We start from the raw sequence: 4,955 nt of genomic DNA on the forward strand, positions 1-4,955 counted from the left end.
CTTCCATTATATTACATTCTTTGTTTCCCCCTCTTCTTCTACTCACACAGGGATCCCTATACTGTGGCATAAAGGATCTCTATTATTATTATTATTTTTTTTCTGTGCCCTCTTCTTTGTCATATGAGCAGGAGCAAGGACAAGAAGATTCTTGTTGAAGCAGATCCAGAACCTGAAAGGACTCTAAAAAAGAAACTAAGAGAAGCCAAAATACAACAATCCAGAGATAACCTTTCAGAAATTTTCGAACAGGAAGAGGAGATGGCAGGCGAAAATAATAATAATGTAAGGAAGATGCTTGGTGACTTTACTACACCTAATTCCAATTTACATGGAAGAAGCATCTCCATTCCTGCCATTGGAGCAAACAACTTTGAGCTGAAACCTCAATTAGTTTCTCTGATGGAGCAGAACTGCAAGTTTCATGGACTTCCATCTGAAGATCCTTTTCAGTTCTTAACTGAATTCTTGCAGATATGTGATACTGTTAAGACTAATGGAATAGATCCTGAAGTCTACAGGCTCATGCTTTTCCCTTTTGCTGTAAGAGACAGAGCTAGATTATGGTTGGATTCTCAACCCAAAGACAGCCTGAACTCTTGGGATAAGCTGGTCACGGCTTTCTTAGCCAAGTACTTTCCTCCTCAAAAGCTGAGCAAGCTTAGAGCTGATGTTCAAACCTTCAGACAGAAAGAAGGTGAATCCCTCTATGAAGCTTGGGAAAGATACAAACAGTTGACCAAAAAGTGTCCCTCTGACATGCTTTCAGAATGGACCATCCTGGATATATTCTATGATGGTTTATCTGAGCTATCAAAGATGTCACTGGACACTTCTGTAGGTGGATCCATTCACCTAAAGAAAACGCCTGCAGAAGCTCAAGAACTCATTGACATGGTTGCTAATAACCAGTTCATGTACACTTCTGAAAGAAATCCTGTGAGTAATGGGACACCTATGAAGAAGGGAGTTCTTGAAGTTGATACTCTGAATGCCATATTGGCTCAGAATAAAATATTGACTCAGCAAGTCAATATGATCTCTCAGAGTCTGCATGGAATGCAAGCTGCATCCAACAGTACTCAAGAGGCTTCTTATGAAGAAGAAGCTTATGATCCTGAGAACCCTGCAATAGCAGAGGTGAATTACTTAGGTGAACCTTATGGAAACACCTATAACTCATCATGGAGAAATCATCCAAATTTCTCATGGAAGGATCAAAAGCCTCAACAAGGCTTTAATAATGGTGGAAGAAACAGGTGTAACAATAATAAACCTTTTCCATCATCCACTCAGCAACAGACAGAGAACTCTGAACAAAATACTTCTAATCTGGCAAACTTAGTCTCTGATCTGTCCAAGGCCACTGTGAGTTTCATGAATGAAACAAGGTCTTTCATTAGAAATTTGGAAGCACAAGTGGGCCAGCTGAGTAAAAGGATCACTGAAATCCCTCCTAGTACTCTCCCAAGCAATACAGAAGAGAACCCAAAAGGAGAGTGCAAGGCCATTGACATAAGCACCATGGCCGAACCTACAAGGGGAGTGGAGGACGTGAATCCCAAGGAGGAAGACCTCCTGGGATGTCCAGTGATCAATAAGGAGCTTCCCTCTAAGGAACCAAAGGACTCTGAGACTCATCTAGAGACCATAGAGATTCCATTGAACCTCCTTATGCCCTTCATGAGCTCTGATGAGTATTCCTCTTCTAAAGAGAATGAGGATGTTACTGAAGAGCAAACTGCCAAGTTTCTTGGTGCAATCATGAAGCTGAATGCCAAATTATTTGGCATTGATACTTGGGAAGTTGAACCTCCCTTGTTCATCAATGAACTAAGTGATCTGGATCAACTGACATTGCCTCAGAAGAGACAGGATCCTGGAAAGTTCATAATACCCTGTACCATAGGCACCATGATCTTTAAGGCTCTGTGTGACCTTGGTTCAGGAATAAACCTCATGCCCCTCTCTGTAATAGAGAAACTGGGAATCTATGGGGTGCAAGCTGCTAAAATCTCATTAGAGATGGCAGACAGTTCAAGAAAACAGGCTTATGGACAAGTAGAGGACGTGTTAGTAAAGGTTGAAGGCCTTTGCATCCCTGCTGATTTCATAGTCCTGGATACTGGAAAGGAAGAGGATGAATCCATCATCCTAGGAAGACCTTTCCTGGCCACAGCAAGAGCTGTGATTGATGTTAACAGAGGTGAAATAGTCCTTCAATGGAATGAGAACTCCCTTGTGTTTAAAACTCAAGGATCTCCCTCTGCAACCATGAAGAGGAAGCAGAAAAAGCTTCTCTCAAAGCAGAGTCAACCAGAGCCCCCACAGTCAAACTCTAAGTTTGGTGTTGGGAGGCCACAACCAAACTCTAAGTTTGGTGTTGAACTCCCATATCCAAACTCTAAGTTTGGTGTTGGAGAGTTTCAACAATGCTCTGAACATCTGTGAGGCTCCATGAGAGCCCACTGTCAAGCTATTGACATTAAAGAAGCGCTTGTTGGGAGGCAACCCAATGTTTATCTAACTTTTATTTTCATTGTTTTTCATGTTTTCTTAGGTTCATGATCATGTGGAGTCACAAAATAAATAGAAAAATTGAAAACAGAATCAAAAACAGCAGAAGAAAAATCACACCCTGGAGGAGCATCTGTCTGGCGTTCAGCGCCAGAACAGAGCATGGTTCTGGCGCTGAACGCCAAAAATGGGCAGCTTCTGGGCGCTGAACGTCAGAACAGGCATGGTTCTGGTGTTCAACGCCAGAAATGGCACACAAATGGGCGCTGAACGCCCAAAATGGCCACCAACCTGGCGCTGAACGCCCAGAGTTGAGTACAAAGGCATTTTTACATGCCTAATGGGTGCAGGGATGTAAATCCTTGAACACCTCAGGATCTGTGGACCCCACAGGATCCACTCAGGATCTGTGGACCCCACAGGATCCCCACCTACCTCCACTCACTTCTTCTCACCACTCTCTTTCTCACAACCCCATAAACACTCTTCCCTAAAAACCCCTCACCAATCACCTCAATCTCTCTTCCCCACTAAACCTTCACCACTCACATCCATCCACTCTTCCCCATAAACCTACCTCATAAACTCCACCTACCTTCAAAATTCAAAACCAATTTCCCACCCAAACCCACCCATATGGCCGAACCTTAACCCCCCCTCCCTTCCCTATATAAAGCCCTCTATTCTTCATCAAATTCACACAACACACCCCTTTACACCCTTCTTGGCCGAAACCACATCTCCCTCTCCCTCTCCATATTTCTTCTTCTTCTTCTTCTATTCTTTTGTTTATTGCTCGAGGGCGAGCAATATTCTAAGTTTGGTGTGGTAAAAGCATAAGCTTTTTTGTTTTTCCATTACCATTGATGGCACCTAAGACCGGAGAATCCTCTAGAAAGGGGAAAGGGAAGACAAAAGCTTCCACATCCGAGTCATGGGAGATGGAAAGGTTCATCTCCAAAGCCCATCAAGACCACTTCTATGATGTTGTGGCCAAGAAGAAGGTGATCCCTGAGGTCCCTTTCAAACTCAAAAGAAATGAGTATCCGGAGATCCGACATGAAATTCAAAGAAGAGGATGGGAAGTTCTAACAAATCCCATCCAACAAGTCGGCATCCTAATGGTTCAAGAGTTCTATGCCAATGCATGGATCACCAAGAACCATGATCAAAGTAGGAACCCGAATCCAAAGAACTATGTTACAATGGTTCGGGGGAAATACTTGGATTTTAGTCCGGAAAATGTGAGGTTGGCGTTCAACTTGCCAAACATGGAAGAGAACGCACGCCCCTACACAAGGAGAGTCAACTTTGATCAAAGGTTGGACCAAGTCCTTATGGACATATGTGTAGAAGGAGCTCAATGGAAGATTGACTCCAAAGGCAAGCCGGTTCAACTAAGAAGATTGGACCTCTGTGGCTAGAGGATGGTTGGAGTTTATTCAATGCTCAATCATTCCCACTAGCAACCGGTCTAAAGTTACTATAGACCGGGCCATCATGATCCATAGCATCATGATTGGAGAAGAGGTGGAAGTTCATGAGATTATACCTCAAGAACTCTACAAGGTGGCTGACAAGTCCTCCACTATGGCAAGGTTAGCCTTTCCTCACCTCATCTGCCACCTATGCAATTCAGCTGGGATTGACATAGAGGGAGATATCCTCATCAAAGAGGACAAGCCCATCACTAAGAAAAAGATGGAGCAAGCAAGAGAGCCCATTCATGGAGCTCAAGAGGCGCAAGAAGCTCATTACCATGAGATTCTGGAGATGCCTCAAATGCACTTTCCTCCACAAAACTATTGGGAGCAAATCAACACCTCCCTAGGAGAATTGAGTTCCAATATGGGACAACTAAGGGTGGAACATCAAGAGCACTCCATCATGCTTCATGAAATAAGAGAAGATCAAAAAGCAATGAGGGAGGAGCAACAAAGACAAGGAAAAGACATAGAAGAGCTCAAGGACATCATTGGTTCCTCAAGAAGGAAACACCACCATCACTAAGGTGGATTCATTCCTTGTTCTTGCTTTCTCTGTTTTTCGTTTTCTATGTTATGTGCTTATCTATGTTTGTGTCTTCATTACATGATCATTAGTAGTTAGTAACTTTGTCTTAAAGTTATGAATGTCCTATGAATCCATCACCTCTCTTAAATGAAAAATGTTTTAATTCAAAAGAACAAGAAGTACATGAGTTTCGAATTTATCCTTGAACTTAGCTTAATTATATTGATGTGGTGACAATGCTTCTTGTTTTCTGAATGTATGCTTGAACAGTGCATATGTCTTTTGAAGTTATTGTTTAAGAATGTTAAATATGTTGGCTCTTGAAAGAATGATGACTAGGAGACATGTTATTTAATAATCTGAAAAATCATAAAAATGATTCTTGAAGCAAGAAAAAGCAGCAAAGAACAAAGCTTGCAGAAAAA

The 4,955-nt window shown here is 42.3% G+C and overlaps 1 non-coding gene across 1 annotated transcript; it reads right to left on the minus strand.

Moving 5' to 3' along the window:
• Positions 1-657: 657 nt before the first annotated feature.
• Positions 658-765, minus strand: LOC148577994 (small nucleolar RNA R71). The gene has a single exon (XR_015903818.1). It is a non-coding gene; the product is annotated as a small nucleolar RNA R71 (small nucleolar RNA).
• Between the last annotated feature and the right edge of the window lie 4,190 nt (positions 766-4,955).

This window comes from Arachis ipaensis, chromosome B1 (assembly GCF_059453495.1).
Source record: "Arachis ipaensis isolate K30076 ecotype BB chromosome B1, ASM5945349v1, whole genome shotgun sequence".
In the NCBI taxonomy this organism is placed as follows: domain Eukaryota; kingdom Viridiplantae; phylum Streptophyta; class Magnoliopsida; order Fabales; family Fabaceae; genus Arachis; species Arachis ipaensis.